Raw genomic sequence first — 22924 nt, 5'->3', positions numbered from 1 at the left:
CTGCTATTTCCATATTCATCCATGTGTCAATATTCCCTAACATATATTGAAATGTTTAATGATATTTTTTGAAGCCAATATTTTTATGAATTGATTGGTTGATTGATTTTGAGTTTTACGTCCCGTTCAGCAGCGAGGCTATATGAGACGTGGACCTACTGATTAACGTGGAATCCGAACCACATGAGCTCCCGCCGGGAATCGAACCCGGGTCTCCTACGCCAAAGGCGCGTACGCTAACCGCTTAGCCACGGAGGAGCTCATTTTTATGAATAGTTATGGTGTACTTATTTCCATTTTATATTATATATACAATATTAAGCGATTTAATCGGAACACTTAAAAAACACTTTACGGATTACAGAAATCTTCGTTTTAAGAAAGTAAGAATTTAAATAATTATTATAAACGTTCTATGCGTAGTTACGTTGCAAACTGAAAAAGAAAAAATACCACACAATTGTTTAAACCATATCTCGTCTTTCTCACCAGTTCAACGCTGAAGAACAACGTGGGACATTGAACATGGATAGACAAAAAAACATTTATTCGTAAGTAGTGTGGAAGAAGTGGAAGATAATAGAGTGGTACCGAAGCAATCATTTAAAAGGATTTTATTACTTCACGTAACAGATGTGTTGAAAGTTCTTCACGCAGAAACTTCAATATGTTTTAATGTAGTAAAAGATTAACAAGTTATTAACTAACTATTATAAATAGCTCTTAGGTTAAAAGCCAGTAAACTTGTATGCACGTAATCAGTTCTCACACCATATCATAGCGTTGCCAAATAAGTTATCATAATTTTTGGTCAGAAATTTAATTTTATTCCAATTTCTTTGATCGGTCCTGAGTTCTCAACCTATACTTCCTATAGCCTTGACAGGTTTGTCTGTTCAAAAGCCAATTACATAACCATTACCAGGTTATGCAAGAATTTTTTTGGCACGCTTTGTGTGAGATGAGATTTGATTTGGTGGCATAGTTATCCAGCGACGTCATTTCAATTTTGATATTGGGTGGGGAAAAACTCCGCAATGTGAAAAGATTTTTACGTTTTTCATTGATATATAATTATGCAATGTATTAAGCTAAATCTGAAATTTAGTGGGTCAAACGACACCCCTGTGTGTATTGTACGTCATATATTTTTAAACTCACATAAAAATAGAATCTTATCTATTTTCTCAAAACGTAAGTATAAGGATTTACTCCGTAACGTTGTTCAGATCAACCTGAGCCATCTATTGGAATCTGTCTAGTTTCAGAGATTTTTTCTTTAAATACTGGCGATATTATAAAATTTTTCATTTGACTAGGAGAAAATAGTAGTTATTAGATGTCAGATGAAAACTTAAATTTTCTTGCTCTTTAATACTGATATTAGTGTTGGTCTAAAGAAAATATCACATTGAACGGTATCAAAATATTGTATATATTTCACAGATTTCATTTATGTATTGCTGATATACAATTATTTAAAAAAAACTTTGTATGAGAATTATAATAACTCAAAGTAATAAATTCTGAATCATATTTTTTAATTAATGCTATTTGTTTGAGGCGATATTTGAACTGGTCGTTTATCAATTACTATACAGTACTCATTGATAGCTATTTCTCAACAACACTATGAGAAATGTTAATACGACTTCCTCATGGTTATAATGGTCAGTTTACGAATTACAACTTCATTTAAGATGGGATTTATGTGGTGTAAATCATATGGTAATTTTGTTTCCTAAGGATTCTGTACTACAATGGAGGATAATATGCAATGCAATCCAATAAAACCGAGTGATCGTATGGTACTATTGTATTACATGATCAAAGGTAAAAGATCTTGTTGTTATACAGAAAGTTATATGGCGACTTCACTGAGCAAAATATATGCAATTTAGCGCAGTGAAACAAAGTTCAGTATCTTTGAATTTCGCGTTTCCATATTTAGTTTGTATTTTCAACTGGTAATGTGTTTCGTTTGTTACAATATAATGTAATACATTTATTTAAGTTTCTTGGGCAGAAAGTTCCTTTAAGTTTAATCCAAGAGGTTGATTCAGCGAATAAGTCTTGAAAATAAAAGTTTATACAAAATGGTATGTGTTATTTTTAAATTAAATCGAGCCAAACCTGTGGTGATTGCTAATTGCTGCAGAATATAAAGTTACCAAAAGTACACCAAGATGCCTTCATTAACACATCTATTTTTAGCAATAGTATATTAATGTACTATTTTATGCAATAGTATTTTAATATTAAGTTACATACACAGATTCTAATGATAGTTTAGTATAAAATTTTAACTGCTGCTTATTTATAATATAATGTAAACTTTCTTTCATGTACTGTAATTCTACTTTTTCCTGAATTTGTAGTAGGGGTGGTCGCATTAGTTTTGTCATTTGCTATCTTTCATAGCCGATCCATGGTTCAAACAAAGAAAAGAAGCCAGCTGTGTCTGTAATAATTATTCTTTCGTATTAGTTTTTTAATGGAAGTACTAGGTTCTACAACTAAAATACCTAAATTTGCAGCGTCAAATTCTTATTCAATTCTTAATTCCTCATTAATGATAAAATACTAAAGAAAACAACAAGTGTTGACGGTAAAATTGTCAACAACAGCATCGTTACAACCTTGAAGTATGGTCACCATTAAGAATATGTACCTGACGAAGAACAAAATGGCACCATTTTATTATTAAACTTCATAACGATTCTTAAGCATTGGCAAATATCACAGCGTACGAAATACTAATTCCACATGAAGCTAGTAGATGTCACTACCTGACCTATCGTTGTAAATCAATGCAATATTATGGATAAGGAAGTCCATAATTAACTGCATAATATGATCTGGACTTAGAGGTGGTTGGTGGGGAAATTTCAAAACAAATTCAACGATGTAAGTGGAGTTTACGAAGCAAAACGTTGTCTAAACTAAAAACATACAATATATTAGATCTTACTAAGATGTAAAACAATATACTGGCGAGTGTAAAGCCTCATGTGTAGTTTTTTTTTTTTTTTTAATCAAGGAAATGGAATTTGTTCTTAATCTAAATATTGATTTTGTATGAGAACACACTGGATATTAATGTAAAACTCATAGTGAATTATATCTTCACTAAGCTCTTCATTAGATACTAAAAAGATTACAGTAAATAATGCGGTTAATATGAAATAACACATAACTTACTCTGAAACTTAAAGTTTTGTTTAAGTTCAATAAAGTCCCAAATTAATAGATATATCAGTTAATGCACAATATGAAGATTAATAAATAGATATTCATAAGGTTAAATTATCCGAGAAAAATATATGCCGTTAAAAATTACGTTGTACGACGGCGTTATTATTTCGGAGTTTCAATTCGACTACAAAATATTGTTTATGTGTCTGCTGTTACTTAAGTTCCATTATGCTAGCACGTTACAGACGTAACGAAGGTTAGATGGTGGAAGTGGTATTTTTAATTATACGCTCAAAACATAACTGTCAGTTACTACATTCATCCTCGAGGCATTATATGTACATATTTTGGAAGTAATAGGGATGTAGTAGATAAGGAAATTGTTTCCTTTTGATTTTCCTAAAATGACAAGATTTGGCCAATAACTTATTACCATTTATTAACTACATTCAGTTCAATGTTACATCCAAAACTTGTAGCATTATAAGTACGAGACGAAATGTCGGTTCCTCGAACGGACAGATTAGGTTTATGTGAAATGTTCTAGACCCTTTCCTTCGTAGAATACAAATTTCCATGGAACTGTAATGCTTAAAACCTATAAGATTTCTTTTTTACTTTTGTAATAAATTTTGTCAAGATTTGTGTAACCTAGAATATGTCTTTTAATTAAAGGGGTATCATAAACACCCAGTTTGAGGTTGGTAATATATATGATTCAAAAGACAATTCAAACGGAGCAGAAAAATTCCAGAGGCCGAAAACTACGGATTGAACACTTCATTACTTACATTCCATTTCCACTAGTTTGCACTCCTTATGCCCGTAGGGATTAAAGTTCACTCAAGTACCATTGAAAATGTCACTATCGATATCAAAGGTTACTGTAACTATGGATTCGACAGCAATATCATTCGTTTTCGAATACTTTTTGTCACTCCCTACGACTTTCTAAAGAGGCACTAGGGTGTTTTACTAGGGTGGGTCGTTTTCCCACTTTCTTTGGAACGAAATGTAATACTTGGCAAAAGTGTCCCACCTACGAGGACATTGCAGGTATGGATTTTTTCAATTCGGATGAAATCTTCTGTGGAACTATTGTCTCAAAGTTTCAAAATTTCGCTGAAAACTACAAAAAATACCAAAGTTGTTCATTATTTTTAGTTATGTTAAGGTGAAGACATTTTTGGATTTATATATACAAGAGGCAATGAAAGCTGACATTCAAGTCTCAAAATGACAGTTATATGCCCCTGCGGTGTGATAGGGGCTCCTGCTCTGGGACCAAAAAACAGGGCAAACTCAGTACAATTAAGCATTTCTGCAGTTATTTCCGTCCTTGCTTTTTCCTTCAGGACTTGCTGGACCGATTACAAAGCTGAACGTGGATAGTATCGTCACTTGAGATGAGACCTGATGTCATCACTACGAGCCAAAATTCAAAACACAGTCCATAGAATGCCGATTCTTTCAAGCGCGGCATGCACGTTTTGCTTGATCGTTGGGAAAGTGGGAACTATGCCGAATGGACGAATGGTGTTGACTATATGGAAAAATGACAGTCTATAGCTGAAATATTGCTCTTGTTAGCTGTGCTGTTGTTATTTATGTATCTTCATTAGTTTCCATTAAAAAATAAGAGCATTACTTTCGGAATAACCTTTGTAGTTTTGACTGAAACTGTTACGATTGCTCAGAGATAAATCTAAGTAAGAGGGCTGAGGCACATATAACATTAACTGTATTTCAGGCAGCTTTAAGGGCTCAAATTATAACTTCTCAGCAATTTAGCGACATAACATCTGCTTTAATTGTAGACAGGAGCAAAATAAGGGGTGCGAAACTTTAAAGTTGCTCAGAATTTAAAAGAAAGTTCTAGAAATGATCATCCCATTAAAAGCCTATACTTTGATGGTCGAAGGATTGACACTAATATATACAGAGGCATTGTTATAGAATAGCAGGTATCATTTGTGGCTAACCTAACTCTCAATACGTTGGCCACGTGACACCATCCTGTTGCTATGCACAAGACGGCTATTTTCGTGTATATCATGAACGAATTCAAAGGTGGCTTTGATGAAGTTGAGGTTTTTGTGTGTGATGGAACAAACACCAACACTGGTTGGAATTGACGTATTGTTCGAAAATTAGAGGAACTAACAGAAACACCTACGCAATGAGCTATTTGTCTCTTGCATTTTAATGCACTGCTGTTATGAGCTCTCTTCACGCATATTGACGGCGCTTATTCAAGCCCCTATTCTTACACAGGTCCCATAGGTTCAAAACTATCTGAAAGTGAAAAGCTTTCAGTGGAGCCATTCAAACCACTAAAATGTGGCTTACCCCATCATAGTCCAGAAGAGCTCAGAAAATACAGTGAGGTCCTGAGATACTTGTTCCAGATATCCCAAGCCAATGATCGCGGAGCATGCCCGGAAGAGCTTGTTTCTATGACCCCTGGCAAACTAAATAAAGCTCGCTGGTTCACTACTGCAAACAGAATTTTAACATCGTATATTGCAACAAATAAACCTACCAAGAAATTAATCATAATTGTGACATTCATACATAGTCTATGTGGTTATAAAATACCATGTCAGAAAACAGTCTTCCATTGCTGATGGTTCTCGTCACGTCTTTGAGATCATTCATACGTCTAGATACTTACCAATGGAATACCACACTGTAACCGTTCACCCATTCAGACGAATGCATTCTTCGCACTCCCAGACAATGTTCTCGCCATGATGTCTGATGGTTGACTTGCTGTCCGACAAGATGTATTACATACGATTCTTACTGCTCGAAAACACGAAGGAGGGAATCTTCATAACTCCATTAGATATAACATCATTCCCAAACTGAATTTTGAGGCAAGATAAATGATTTATTGGGGAAGCACAGATGTTTCAATAACTGTACCACCAGTTCTAAGGACGGTATCAAACAAGTAACTCATGAACGAGCTTTCACTTCCTGACAACACTGTGCTAGAATGGTCCTTCACCGTCTATCAGTGCAGCACGGTAGCAGTAGAACGAATAGGGAAATTAATCATTGAAGCAGCCATCCGAGTATGTGGCAGCGATTTTAGAGGCGGGATGATCCGATAAACTTTATTTTCTAGGCAAGCTATGTCTAAATTTCAATCAAGGTCCAAATTTGTGACAATTTTTGCTGACAGTGACGAATCGGATCTGTTCATCAGGCCCCACCTATAGTTGGTTGGTTGGGTAGGGCTGGCGGAGGAACCCTGGGTGCACGACCTACACGTGGTGGGCTGTGGGTCGTTCGCCCGGCTATATGACCAGGTGAGCGAGGAGATGTACAACTGCTTAACTGCACTGAATTTGCCGCCTTTTCTGGTCCCAGAAGACGCGTCCCTATCCCACCAAGAGCATATAAATGGCATTTTGAGAATTGAATGTCAATCTTCATATCAACTGATATGTAGTTAACCAATAATATGTCTACTTTGTCATAACCAAAATTAATTAACAACTTTAACATTTTACGTAATTTTCAGTTAAATTTTGAAACTTTGAGGCCCTTCGGAGTTATAGGATGCAGATAACATGAAACATTTAACTTTAAAGGACGATAACTTTACACCTTTGGAACCTACTGTACTCGAGTCAAGACTTCACTTACGAACTAATATGTGCGCTATCCAAATATTCATGTTTCAGAATCATGTGGTACTCACGCAACGATTTTTATAGAGGTAGTTTTGCTACTGGTAGGCCTATTTAATTTGAAACACTCACCAACTACCTCTATAAAAAATGTTGCGGAAGTGCCGCAGGGTTCTGAAACATGGATATTTGGATAAGGCACACACTAGTTCCGAAGAGAAGTATTCACTCGACTAGAGTAGGTCGCATAATTTTGGAGCTATGAAAATTAAAATCAATTTTTTATATTGCCTATAACTCCGAAAGGAATTATTTGTGCACCCAGGTTGGTCTATACCTTTTGTCTTACATTGGTGTCAGGAATCATCTCCCAAACGTTGTCGGTGTTGTTTTGAAACACCCTGTATATCTTAACCCTGGATTAAAAGTTGAACTGTAAATGTAGGAGGACGCTTTACGTCACACCATTCCCCGTGACTGTCTTTACTGATTGTAATTTGTATGCAAAGTGGGAGGACGCCATTGATATTTCATGGATGTAGAGGGACGACGTCCACCTGCATTCCCCCTCACTTTTACACCTGTCTTAGCAGAAAGTTTATATCTTCGCACGGGGATACTCGGGTTCTGGAAAATATTTCAATCCCTTTCTTCATTATTTTACATATTTAAATTAAATTATAATGATAAAAATTAAAGAATACACTCTAATTTTGGCATAAATTTTGAATCACCATATCCCACAAAATGAGGATTTTAATTAAATCGATATGGTTAGGAAAACTGTTTAGAGTGGGTACTAATTATGTAAAAAAAAATCCTTTCAAATAGGTCAGTTGTTTTCCATGTTCCAAAACTATGAATTCGATACTACTCTGTCATTTTGACAATGTATCTTTCATCTCTTCACACCTTCTGGCGATGAGGCTGTACTGAAATTTAAACATAATTCAGAGAGTCACTGTTCGTTTCAGCAAGCCATAAAATAAACATCGGTCCCTTTGGATTGTTTATACATGTCACCAATTCCAACTTCCAATTCTTGGGGTATCTTACTTCTAGAGTATTATTTTCGAGATTTTAGGACATGTGTCTACGAAGTATTTGTCTGAAATTTCTCCAGGCGTTCGTTTATTACAATGAAATACATATTCATACACATCCATCAAATACATACATGTAAGAGCAATGCCCTAACAGCTGCTCTGAAATTTCGTTATCCAGTTGACATATCCGTTCTTGCCCAAACTTGGGTGTAAATGCCGTTTAAATTGTCATCTAGCAGCTTAATGATCCGAAAACTAATCTGGATCATTTTAAACATTTAATTTTTCGCCATTTCTCAGCTTCCATGCCGATTTGAATTGAAATTTCTTATTGTCGGGTTGTAACTATTCACCTCAGCGACATCGAGAACTATGGAATCGATATGACTATCAGTCGTTCTTGATAATTATTATATCTGATTCCCTCTCTACCCCGTAAGGGTTCCAATGGAGGCTCTATATGGACTAAGACGACACAAAAGGTGTCATTATTCATCCCAGAGACGCAAAAAAAAAACATTAAATTTTAAAAAGTAGACCTATTATTTTTATTACTTTTACACAGGGATGGATAACTTAACGTAACTGTAACGTAACGAAAATAGTTCTCTGTAACAAAATTATTGGTTATTTAATGTAGGTAGGTACAAGGTATACCACCAATTTTTGTTACGACACCGTAACGTTATTCGAGCATGTAACGTTATTGTACCGTAACTAATTGAAGGAACAAATCTGTTTCGGGTATTCCTTTCACGCTTGGTGGGAGAAAATCAACAACTGGTACCAGCTGAATGAGATTCTTTCCTCTGCGGGTATCTAATGGAACGAAAATGTGTGGAACAGAAGCTATTTCGTTACAAATACCATTTGCCACATGAGTAACACAGTTGACCAGACAGGTTTGGTAAAGGTATTGTGTTCATCAGTTACAGATCTTATCAGATCTTTGGAGAGTTCCTCGGACATGGTATCTATTGTATTGTTCTTCAGAGGGTCACATTGAATTTCGTTCTTCAGGTGGTGAAGCAGAATGAATATTTCACTTTCATATGTTGTTATTGCAAATATGAAGTAGAAACAGGAAGAAAAAAAGAGATCGATTTCTGTGAATATCATAGGAGGAAGTCAGTCACATACAAGGAAAAAGGCAGGTGGAAGGGGATAGCAGGGTCAGGGGGAAGCACGGAGTGAGACAAAAGTAGCAAAGGGGAGGGAAAATAGACAATCTCTTTCATTCTTCATCTTGCTTTGTTTTCATAGCGCTCTTAGCTGTCCACAACAAGAGTAGGATTAATTTATGTTAGAACTGTTCCATGAATGGTGGGCGCAAGCCTGTGAAAATCATATTATTATTATTATTATTAAAACAAAGCCCACAAAATAGCTAGGAAATTGTGTGATGCATGGCCACGTCATTGGCTATCAATCTGCATTATTTTTGGAATATTTCACCGTTGTTTGCTGATTCTTAATCCAGGCACATCCCCAATTTGTTCACTATATTGAATCAAACTATATTATTATTATTATTATTATTATTATTATTATTATTATTATTATTATTATTATTATTATTATTATTATTTCTAGCGAGCATAGCCTAGTGGCTAGCGTTCTTCTTTCGCAAAAGGGAGATCCTGGGTTCAAAGCATGTGGCCTGCTACCCTGACCGGTTTTACCAGCTTTTTTCGTTGTTCCACAAAGTGAATGTCGGGAGGTTATCTTTAAGGAGATGTTATACCTTTTGCCACTGGTTTCTCAGTCCCAATAAGATAACATGTAAACTTTATTTCATGAATATCTAACGAAATATGGTACGTAACAACTTAAATTTTTTCATACGTATACAGAAAAGCAATAGAAATGAAATGATTGTTTCAATTTCACGCTTAATGACGTAGATCAAGAGTAATGAACTTTTTAAAGTAACATTGTAATGGACTATATATTGAAGGTTGTGTTTTCCAATGTGATCTTCGCGAACAGATGTCCTGTTGACAGGCAGGTATTTCCCTCCCCCTCTGAAGTCCTTTTCCAATGGGTGTGGTAGAACGCCGCGGGGTGCTACCCTCATCCCATTTCTTTCCTCCGTTTCTGCAGAGCGGATAGATTTTCTGTAAATGTTACAAAGAAAGAATATTTGCTTCCAAGACAATTTGAAATACTTGCTTCTTGCGATTTCATGCTGTATGATGTATACTTCGAAAGCAAAGATCAGGTAGAGAACGCCAATTTCTTCATTACTAGTAACTCTAGTTAGATAATTATTGCTAACCACTAATTTCATATTAGTACGTTCGAACTGTTTGTAATAACACTGCCTCAACAGTAGAAAATAGGGGAGAGTATATACTTTGAAGAGGAGGATCAACATTTTGATGCAGATCATGGTTGAAATTTAGCTTTCCTTTGCAGCACTAACTTTGTATGAGACGTTTGCATGGATACAAACTACAGAATTCCCTCTAGTAACTGGGATTTGAAATTCGTGACAGGTAGTTACTTTTACTTTCTGGCAACATTAGCTATTCAACACATATTTTTCTGGATGTAATAAAAAAAAATCAACTTTACTTCAAGCTAAATTCAACAGATTGAAACGATGGATTGAACCCGATGAACCAACTTCCCCGTAAATAAACATACATAGGTAACATTCTAAAAAATACAATAACCCTTCCCGTTCGTCTGTCTAGTGGCTAGCTCGCGCAACTTTGGGTCACAGATATCGGGTTCGATACCCGGCGGAAGAGCCTTGAAATATCAACAGATCACTAAGGACTCTGATTCCACTGAAGGCTCACGTCTCTTATATCATCGGTACAGAAAGGGACACTAATCTCTAAACCCACCAAACCAACCAAGCTAATGAAGAACGGACATAGTAATGTCACTATAATTTAGACTACGTGAACGATTTTTTCAAGTTTTCATTATGGTAATAAATATAAGTGGAACTAGGGACTCGAACATTTCTAGATCTTGTTACTCGAAAAGAAGCAACTATAATATATACTGTCAGGAAATAACTTCGGGGTGTGAATCCTCGGACGAAAACATGAAAAAGCCTATAGACCAACCTTGGTGCACAGTTGCGTTATTTCAGATATATTGTCCACAGAAAATTGGTCGTAACGGTACAAGAAAGCAACAACTCGAGCAATATTTTGGAGTTTTCCGAAAACGCCTTAAAGTTTTGTTGTATTTGACAGCAACATAATATGATTTAACCTAAGAAATTTAAGCGAGAATGTTTTTAGTACAGTGACCCGTAACTTTCATTTTATGTTCTCGTGTAAGGATTAAATTACTTAAGTAATTTGATGTCGTTTTCGAACACCCTGTAAACATACATAGCGAGACCTCGGGTCACGAACTTTATATCTATCCCACTGTAGGGATGGATACGAGTGAGTTTTCTTTGAAACTCGACTCGACTCGAAGCAGACATTTTTGAGCTCGGCTCGAAAAATTTCCTCCAACTCGACTCGAATTCAGGTCGAGTTTCGACTCGAGTCGAGTCGTGTGTAGTTTCAATTACTATTTTTAAGTATCCAACATAGATAATAGGTCAATGATGCTACTACTACTTATATTTATTATTATTATTATTATTATTATTATTATTATTATTATTATTATTATTATATTAATTATTATATTATTATTATTAATAATATAACATCATGTATAACCAAGAAAGTAGGCGGGGTGTACCTGTATACTAAAAACTAGTTGACTTCCGATCTCGGTCACCGAGAAGTCTTCAGGAGGCAAGGACATTGTTCACGAGGATCTGAGTTTGAGTTCCGGAGAAGAAAGTATTCAGGCTCGAGCCAAAAATTGTTAAAAGTTATAGGGCGCCGGTCAAACATGTTCAAAACTGCTCGGCTCGGGTCTAGGGTTGTCAGTGGCTCGAGCGGCTTGGTTCATAGCTCATTCACTATCGAGCCGAACCGAGAAGTGAGCCAAGCCAACAGCTCACCCAACCGAGCCAACTCGAGCAATCGGCTCAGTTGAGCCGAGTCGAACCGAGGCGATGAACTCGTTTCAACGGAGCTGGCTTGAGCCGATGGCTCATCTCAGCTGAGTTGGTGAATCATCTGAGCCGAGTCGGTAGCTCATCCCAACCGAGCAAGCTCGGGCCAAAAGCTCAATTGTGCCAGCCGACGGCTCGTCTCAACCGAGATGACTCAAGCCATTGGCTCAATTGGGCCGAGCCGATGGCTCATCTGATCCAAGCCGGCTCGAGTTGTTCGCTCAGTTGAACCGAGTGCCGAGCCGATTGACATCACCACTCGGGTTGGGCTTCTGCTTGAGTTCAAAAATTCGAACGTGCAGATCTCAGCTTTGATAGTAAGAGCTACAGTATATACTTATATTGATGCTCATGACACTTGAGGCTGTCTCGTTATAAAAAATAAAAAAATATTGTCGTCTCGTTATTAAGACGAGACGAGATGCGAGTAGTGTTCCTTGTCGTGAGCAACACTAAAAGTATTTCACACTGCTGCTTACATTTCTCATGGCTTTCGCTTTCCAGTCTAATCAGACCATTATTTCAAAACGAGTTAAAACGAGCTGAACGAGCGAGCCATTTAACAAACTCGACTCACTCGAAACTCGACGTCAAAAACAGTGACTCGGCTCGGAACTCCACTCGAGAAAATTACCTTTGACTCGACTCTAAACTTGACTCGAGTTTCGAGTCGAGTCGAGTGTTAGCTCGACTGGTGCTAAAATTATCCAAAGATCCAAAATTATTTTCCTATTGAAGTTCATAGAATTTGTATGTGTATGTTAAACAAACAAATGATTTAAACCAATAAAATAATATAAATGGTTCAGAACCAGAGTGAACTCAATTGATTCATATCTTTATTCACTTCTTATATTTATATGTAAATTAAATTAGGTCGCTAAATTTTTGACTCTGTGAACTAACTTGGAGGAATAAAGTATATCTTCTGTACTTTGTACTGATTTAACTTGTGCAGTTTTTTTTCTTCTTGTAAAGCGATTCTTAAAATATTCACAAGTACAATACATGCAAAATCAGTACAATATATCTTTATCAGGTGTTTTCCGTGGATGAGTCTGTAGAATTGTCACTTTTGTAATCAGGCAGGGGTCCCAGGTTTGAGCCCAGCTAGAGGACAATTTCTCTCCGATTCAAACCGAGTAATGGTTTGTAACCCACTTTAAACTGTAGGTCCCGTCCTTCATAACCCCTCTGTTACATAAGAACGGGCTAGAAAATACTTATTTCTATCCATATGTAATCTAAATAAATTAAAAGTTTTGTAGCCATGGCCCCGTCTTTAAAAAAAAAAAAATGAATAACTGCAACTTGAGGGTGCTAATTCGACTTATCTCGGTCTCAATCTTAAGAAGTGACCGCAAACCAGTCTAACTCGAGGTCAAAGGTCAACTAGCTGTTTTCGCTCAGAATTAAGACTTTCATTACAAAAATGTGTTTTATACTTCCCGCTTTATCCCAACTTAGGCTGTAGCCCAATCTACCTTATTCTCTTATCAATTTCTTAACTGTAACTGTGTGAACCAAATAACCTCTCAGATGTTTAAGATTTTTTTATCCTTATTACAAATCTAAAGTAGGTTTTATTCATGCAAATAATCTTATGTATTAGCTTCCCTAACTCACTCCTTTGTTCAGACACGCTACTAGGTTTGGCTTATTCAATCTTGAACAGTAATGAATGGGCAGACTAGTAAATAATTTGTGCTCTACTGGTAAATCATTTGTAAAACTAGTTTGCATATGACCTTGAGTTTGACTTATTTTATTATTTAAAAAATAGAGGCCACGATTATCCACAAGATAAAGAAAATAGTTCAAAAAGAAGTAGCAGTGCCACGTGTACATAACACAGAAGAGTTTGGTGTCTGTGGTACGATACTTTCACAATTAATATTGAAACTGTAAATTGTAGTAGATTTCTGCCACTTCCGGTTTTAGTAGAGAGATTAGACTAGAGACGAAATATATTCTTGGAACGCCTAATAAATTGTAGAAAACCGCTTCTTATCTATTACAGTTTTTATTCTATAGCCATCAAAGTTAAAATCGGTAGTAGTTGATTTCCACATCTTTTGGAAGACAGAATATAGTAGTTATTTTTAGAAAGCTGAATAAAAAGCAAAAACCCGCTTCATTCCTGTTCTATAGAGATCACTATTGAAACCGAGCTTTCAATTGAAGATCACAAGAAGAGATGAAAGGTACACCTGAGACGCTTGAGAGCTGCTCGATTGGAAGAAACCGTTTTCATCTATTTTTTTACCGCTTTTCCTATATATAGATCAATATTTATTGAAAGCAGAAATTATAGTTGATTTGAACCATTGTAGGTTGTAGTAGAGTTAATAATAGAGTTAATAATATATTCTTACGAAGCAGAAAACCGGATCTCACTACATATTGCCGTTTTCGATCTATGGTGATCAAAGATCAAACCAGAAATGGTTTATTTAAATCACTTCCGGTTTGGGTAGGTGGTTTTAATGACAAATAAAATTCCTTACTCTTGACCAGAGATGGTCATTTTTCCTAACCCTCCCTCACCCTCACCCTCAATTGACCCCCTCACCCTCACCCTTCATCACACTCACCCTCCATTGATGTCCTCCCCTCACCCTCCCTCACACTCACCCTCCATTGACGCCCTCCACTCACCCTCCCTCACACTCACCCTCCATTGACGCCCTCACACTCACCCTCCCTCCCACTCACCCTCCATTGACGCCCTCCACTCACCCTCCCTCACACTCACCCTCCATTGACGCCCTACTCTCACCCTCCCTCACACTCACCCTCCATTGACGCCCTCACACTCACCCTCCCTCACACTCACCCTCCATTGACGCCCTCACACTCACCCTCCCTCACACTCACCCTCAATTACTTTATCGCCCTCACCCTCCAACGCCCTCACCCTCAACTACTAAAATGAGGGTGAGGTGAGGGTGAGGGCGGCCCTCATGAGGGCAAAACCCTAAAGATGAACAGATCATGTGATGCTTTGTATTTACCAAGAATTCGCGGTATTTACGGTTGAAGACACAGCACAGAGGGATAAAATAATTCTTGGAAATGCTGTCTGTTGTCACAAAGCAATAGCATTTTTGCACCTGTTACTGCTGTCCACATCGAAGGAAGGTATGAATGTGCATTACAGTTAGGAAAAAAAAAAGCTGAAGCAATGAATATAATATTTTCGCACTTTTCTTTCTTCTTCCTGGCCGGGGTCTATATGAATAGTTAACAGAGTTCAAGTAACTTTTTAAACAAAATATAACACTTGTTATTATCCTGGTGCACCTTTGGTCCACGTGGTACCGGGTTCGAATCCTGATGGGCGAAGTTTTAAACGCATTACGATAATTAAGATTCCACCTTAAACTGTAGGTGTAGGTCTGGTATAACACTGGTGGTGAAAAGGGACGATAAACTCAAAACCTTTGTAAATCAGTAATCGAGTAAAGTTTGGCCTTTAGATCAGGAGCGTCATTTCAGGTTTTGCTTGGAGGGGGCAAGACCCCATGATATAAGTAAAATTTTGCATTTTTCACAGATTTACTACCATTTTATTGATAAGATCTATATAAATCTCATACTCAGAGGGGGGAATTGCCCCTTCCTGCCCTCCCTAAATGACGCCCCTGCTTTAGATTCTACAATGCTTCTATAGAATATTGTATTAATATGACCGTAGTAAGAAATGGAAAAAGAAATAGTGGCAAGCAGGAGAAAAGGCAGGCAGGTATTGAAGAAAGAAAAAGAATACTGTCTCCTAAAAGTATTTTTCAAGCAATGTTCTGTTTGGCCTACTGCATTATAATTTTCATAATGTATCTTGGCTATTTCATTTTATTTTATTATGTTCGTAAATAAATAAATAAATAAATAAATAAATAAATTTGTAAACATACATTATGAAAACCATAATGGACTAAGCCAAATAGAGCATTGCTTGAAAAATACTTTTTGGGGACAGTCTCCCTGTACTGACAGAAACCCATCGGTTCGGAGAAGAAATCTTACTGTTTCAACAGAGCTAGTGATGTAGTGCATGGTAAAGCGAGAGATATTATTATTATTATTATTATTATTATTATTATTATTATTATTATAATTATTATTATTATAAAATATTTTTATCGCCTTATTCCTTATCAATTTCGATTGCAACTAGCATGAGAAATTCTCAATTTTGAAAATCAGATTTTTAAAACTAAAGTTAACCCGGATTTTTTTCTTTTAAATCTGGAATGGAATAGATGAATTCACGTCTGAGTGTGAACCCAAGAAATATGGCTATAAGGAAACCTCACAAAATATGCACCATACTACATCAAAATAAATTAAAAAAAAAAAAAAAGCTTTTCCGATGGCAATCGTAGAACACATTTACAAACTAATAGTAGAGCCACCTGTACACCACGTGAAGTATGCGGAATCTTGCTGAGATTTTCCGCTTCAAACTTGCTCTGTTTCAGAGATTTTAACCATACCAAAACTGTTCTTTTTCGGCTTGGGAAAGGAATGCCATTCTATCTGTGTAGCTGTGTAGATTTGAATTCGACATGGACATATACCGATTGTAGATTTGGTCTTAAGTGTGATAGTAATGCATACAATTGTATTAGGCGTATATTACTACACGCTAATGAGAGAAAGAAACGGACGTGGATGAGTTACTGGATCCGGCGTCATCATGGACACGGGATTTATTCCACTCTTTTTTCCAGAACTAAGACTACAAGGCTCATTATCGTACCAAATTTTGTTTTCGTTCCTTATCCATTAGTTCTTTTTCGTTTCTCACCAGTATTAACGTTCATTGCATCCATTTCTTATATGCAAGAGTGCATAAAATTATGTTTACTAGTATAATATGTCACAAAATAATAGGAGAGGTATCAAAACGGATATCACAGGAAAAAATAGATGTAGAAATGAGAAGTTCCCATCCTATCTTAGATTGTGGAGAATATAAATACTAACGTATCCATACAAAAATTTGCTGAAACTACAAAATGTTGGTACTCACGACTAAAGCAAAACCACAAGCTATCTTCCGTGAAATAAAAGAGCTTGGGCCAATGTTAGAAAAAATCTTATCTATAGCATATGTATGTACAAAATGGAAATAGAGAACCATATAGAGCCAAAAAAGAAACAAAATGTGAAACTATCAACTCATTTTTTTTTTCACCTGTCAGTTATCCAGGACCGCAGTTAGGGGTTAGTAGACGGGGTAGTGCCCCGGGCTCCGGATTGAGAGGGTGAAAAACGAAGATTTTTTTTACTGTAGCTATATATTTACGTTTTACGTTGGAGAAGGGGGCGCCAAAACAAGATCTCGTCCCGGGCGCAAAATAGCTTAGTTACGTCTCTGAAGTTATCAACTCTCAGAGTTTAATGTCCCTTGCATTCTTCATTTACAGTTCTAGATCTGTAGTTCTATAGTAATTCATCATGCTAAATTGAAGTCTAAAATCAAAATTTCGTTATCATTGTTGCTTTTTCAGTAATACAGGGTGTTACATAAGTACAGACACATGTTCAAAAAAGTTCTCTGAGAATGAAATAGTGATTAAGAAGTTACTGGTTTATATTATGTTTTGTAGTGGGTGTCTTTGTTGTCTCTACTGATACATAAGCAGTCGTCTAATAACATACTGGTTCATGTTTTTCTTGATTTCTCATTCATGAAGACCTGAGTTTTAAGTAGGGGGCCGCGGTGGCTCAGTGGTAGAGCGTTCACCTCTGGTGCTTGGGGTCGCGGGTTCGATCCCAGCCCTCGCCAAGTGAACTTTGTGGTGGACAAACACCGTGTGTGTGGGTTTTCTCGGGGTTCTCCAGTTTCCTCCCACTTTCTTCATTCCACCATTTCATTCATTACTCATCATCACCGTCTCCTTTAGCCTAACCGGCATAAGCGTGGGACGTAAACCTCAAAGATTTTTTTTGAGTTTTAAGTAAGTAGAAGTAACAGCTTAACCTCACAAGAATCAAAGTTAGTATTAGATTGGATTCATTGGAAGAATAAACACTGGTGGAAAATCTTGTTAATCTCTGAAAATCGAAACTGATAGTGTTGCCAGATATTACATTGGAAATTTCCTTTTCTAAATATACGCCGTGTTGTGTATATATATATACATGAACTTAGGTAATTTCGTCACCGGAAATTTCGCCACCGGAATTTTCGTCACAGTAATTTCGTCACCAAAATATTAGCATGTAGGTTATTTCGTCACCAAAACATTCATTGCTCTTGTACCGTTCTGTGAATCCAATCTCTTGGACCTTTCTCTACGTTTAGTGAGTCAGGTGGAAAAAAAAGCAATGCTGTACACGAGTTGAGTTTCCGAAAGTTGTCTTTAAAGAGATTCTATCTCGAAATCCATAACCACAGTTACAGGGTCCGGGTATTCACTAAATTCACTGCACTGATGCACCACCGCACAAAACAGTTCTTCATATGAATGTTGTGTCTTGCTCTGCATTAAGGCATACACCTAGTAAAGGATTTTTTTTTTTAAGGAGCCATTGGAAAGTAGTCCATCCACCATCCATGTTTCACTTCTCAATAGCTCCATAAGGCTATATTTAAAGAAAATTGTTAGAAATATTTACAGTATATGTTTTTCTTCCTTTATATAAATTTGCTTTCTTGACATATATATCCAATAACAATTTGGCCAATGTTTAATTAGAGTTGAAATATTGAAATATAACATTCTTCTTTCAATAGCTCCTAAAAAAAAGATCATTCTTTTCACATGACTCAGTTGACGTGGATGAAGGTTCAAGAGTTTGGGCTCAGAGAACGGTACAAGAACGATGCAAATTTCCGTCTAGTTTGCGGGAAAATGAACGGATTGGCAAATCTTCCCATATTTATTTGCAATTTTCTGTTCTGAAATTTTGATATTGGCGAAGCTTAATATTTGTAAATAGTGATACACCCAATAGTTCCCCACGTTGCCTTTGCTTTTAACATTTGCTGAAGCTGGCACTATTTTCTTGCACTGGTGCTTGCTCCTGCGTCGAGTACCCGAAACTTAAATTTTGCAGAGTTCAACGTCAACCGAATTGTTTTCCAAGTTTGATTAAAATAACGTAAGTTGTCTAGGTCATTTACTTTGCCTCTACTTAGTTCAAGAAAGATGAAAAAATAACCATGACAAAATTTCCTATTTGATAATATTTCTGACAGAATCACTAAAAACTTTTATCTCATATCTCAAATACGATATACAAAATATGTAACTATTTATTTAATAATAATAATAATAATAATAATAATAATAATAATAATAATAATAATTATTATTATTATTATTATTATTATTATTATTATTATTATTATTATTATTATATTTCTATTTGCTTCAGTTGAAGATTAAAGAAAGCAATTTCAGAAACGGTTTCTATTCATTCATTGTACTTGTATTATGTTCTAAGACACTGGTGATGAAATTATCATGACAAAATTTTCGGTGATGAAATTATCATGACAAAATTTTCGGTGACGAAATTATCTATATGGTAATATTTTGGTGACAAAATTACCGGTGACGAAATTACCCTGACGAACTTTCCGGTGACAAAATTACCGCCGCCCATGTATACATACCGTATATGCCGTCTATATTCTTAATACTTATCAGTGTCATGTACTTATGGGACACCCTGTATTACTGAAAAACTATGCCTGGTAGCGAAATTCTAATTTCAAATTTGAATTCAGAGTAATGAATTATTACAAAAATATGACCCTTGTGAAACTGTGTTATTAATTAAGATAGTTTTCATTCCACCAAATTTAAACCAAAAATGGTGCTTTTTTTCACCTTTCCACCTACCAATTTCATTACTTTTTTCCACCAAAAAATCCTTTCGTTTTTTTCGCTCCGTGGCTTTTTGGTGGTGTCCTAAATTCAGTATGAGGACAGATTGTATTAAAATTTGCAGAACTACTCCTAAAATTAGGCCAAACTTACAGAAAAGTCGAGATTTCGTGGAGGGGAAACCGAGTGTCCAACACAGCATACGCCCCTGACCTCAGGCAATTTTCAAGAAATGTGTTATTTTCTTCCTCAACTCCCCTCAGCTCTAACACTCTAATTTTTCATGTACATCTGTAATTTTGTCAAATAAATTTCGACTTGAGAGCATCAAAGATGGATTTACGAGATGCTTACATATTTCACATTAATTACTATATCATCTATGAGGTTTCCATATATATATATATCTGTGAATTCATGTGCCAGTGTTATTTTAAATTTGTATACAAGCCTAGTATTAATACAGGGTGTCAAAAATCAACTGAAACTTCGGGAGACGAGGGGTTTATATCAATTGAAAGTAAAAGGATTTAATACATATAGGTCTTAAAACGAGTTCTTTCAGTATTATAAGCCGAAAAAGAATTAAAACGCCCTAGCTTAAAAATAATGGGACTTTTTCGCAAGCGGTTGAAAAAATTAGGCAATACCTAGTATTCCCTCTTATCTAAATACCCACGTTTCACAATCCCCTGATATCAACGTAACGATTTGTAAAAGGTAACTTAGTGTACGAGGATACACTTTTAAATACTAATTGGGTACTCTTTTCGTGGATACCAGAAGACTGTTCCACACAAATAATTATTACTAGCGCATATGAGTTCCTGCGAAATCCGTCGAATCACGTGCGATAGACTCCATAACTTTTGTGCTAGAGTGTTTTTAAAACGTGATTTTCCTCATTTTTGGCGGATTATAAATTTGAAAAGAGACATTTTTTGACCCACAGTATGTTCATCAAAACTTTTTTTTTCATTTGATATAAGAAATAACGTTCCAAACTTAGTAGGTTGATTTTTTGACACATTGTATATTAAGCTGGGTAGTATGTGGAAATAACAAATCGAATATTTTTTAGGTATATTTCAAAGAACCAAACCTATTTCAAAAATACAAGGGTGGGGTGAACTGTCCCCTCTTGCTCTCTGGTGCAGGCAATCATAGTCGAGAGTCTCATATTCCATATAAACATTATTATTATTTTTTTTTTTTCTAGTGAAGGGCAAGTTTTATTCTCGTAGACAGTCACAGTAGACACTGGATTAAGATTCAAGGTGGGCATTGTTTTGCTCGCAGTCTTTGTCATAAAGAGCCTTCAAAGTTTTGAAAAGAAAACTATTTTTATCTTCATACCAGAAATGAGCAAGCAGTATAACGTATTGTTCCATCTGGTGGAGTATGAACCTTTGAGATCTAGAAAGAAGAACTTGAAAGTAACGGTATCGTAGTATTAATCTAACATAAGTACGATGAACATTCTTTCTTTGCCGACAGGAAGACTTGGTGATTCATTCCGGTGGCATTGAAAGAAAGAACTAAACTAAAAATACACTGATGACGAATTCCATTAGACATACAGAGGTAAAGGTTCTTTACATTGTACCTTCCCTTCCCATCCGAGGTGTTTGGGCTAACAAAGATAATGAATGAGAGTAGTACAGAAAATGGGAAAAATTGAACGTGACTCTGTTGTTAAGCCAAGTTCGTTGTTTAAAACTAGCTTTAGTCTGTGTCAGTATAGCAGTAAATCTATTTTGTAGCATGTATATAATAATAATAATAATAATAATAATAATAATAATAATAATAATAATAATAATAATAATAATAATAATAATAATAATAATTAGTTGTTGAATGAAACAACTCAGACACAATTGCTTTTAATAGACCCAGTGAATAGGCCTATAGGTATTGTGACAACTTAAGTAACCTGGATTGCAATCAGGAGCGGATTAAAGGCGGAGCTAATGGAGCCCAGGCTCAGGGGGTCCCCTAAAATTCCCCTCTTTAATACTAAAATACATCAATCAACTTATTATAGTATAGGCTTCAGATCCATGCTAATTTCTTTTCCCGCTCGGTAGGCTTGCGGTATCGCTAGAGTTAAGTCTTCTTCCACCAGCTTGGGCTCGTGCCTGCAAACATCAGACTTTCGTGGCACCGCCGGGCGTGGATAAATAAACTGATTGATGTGATGAATAAACAAATAAATTCAAACATCATTCACACAGAAGACCTTCAAATTCGGAACTTTGATCACAGTGTAACCTTGTACAGGTTTACTATTTGTATATGATTTTTCTCCTTTTACTCTATTAGTGTTTTTACAGGGACTGTTGATCATTTGGCTCGTATTCGGCATTTATGTGTTACACTGAAGTATATAGGCATGTAACTGTTAATAATGAATGTAATTAAACTAATTGTTGTAAACTTGGAGCACATTAAAATGTTACAGCATACTCCTCGGTGTTTCGATAAGCCTATGAGGCTGTGGAAGACAGCAAAGAAAAGTTATGCGCTGAAATTATTCGTAACATAGGGCCCTTTGAAATAGTCGGCTGCAGGGTCCCAAAAACCTTAATCCGCTCTCAGTGCTATGCGCAGAGACGTACGCAAGAATTTATTTCGGGAGGGGTCCAAAGCATTTCGGGGGGGGGGATGTCCAAACACAATTTCAGGCTAAATTATACTAAACTTTGTACCTAAAATTAGACTAAATTGACAAAAAATTCCGGATTTCGAGGGGGTTCCGGACCTCAAGGACCCACCCCGTGCGTACGTCCTTGGCTATGCGCACAAAATATCCACTTTTTTTTTTTTTTTTTTAGAAATAAAGGGGACCGCGGTGGCTCAGTGGTAGAGCGTTCACCTCTGGTGCGTGGGGTCCCTGGTTCGATCCCAGCTCGCGCCAAGTAAGCTTTGTGATGAACAGACACCGTCTGCGTGGGTTTTCTCGGGGTTCTCCTGTTCCCTCCCGCTTTCTTCATTGCACATTTCATTCATTTCTCATCATCACCGTCTTCCTTAGCTTTGGCGCATAATTCTAGGACGTTAAACTAAATATATCATTTTATTTCATTTCATTTCTTTAGAAATAAAGCTTGACTTTTCGTGCCTTTCTTTCAATATGTCTGATTTACAATTGGT

This window comes from Thermobia domestica, chromosome 5, assembly GCF_964235325.1.
Source record: "Thermobia domestica chromosome 5, izTheDome1.hap1.1, whole genome shotgun sequence".
NCBI lineage: Eukaryota > Metazoa > Arthropoda > Insecta > Zygentoma > Lepismatidae > Thermobia > Thermobia domestica.
The sequence above is the reverse complement of the archived record's forward strand: the minus strand, read 5'-3'. Positions refer to the sequence as shown.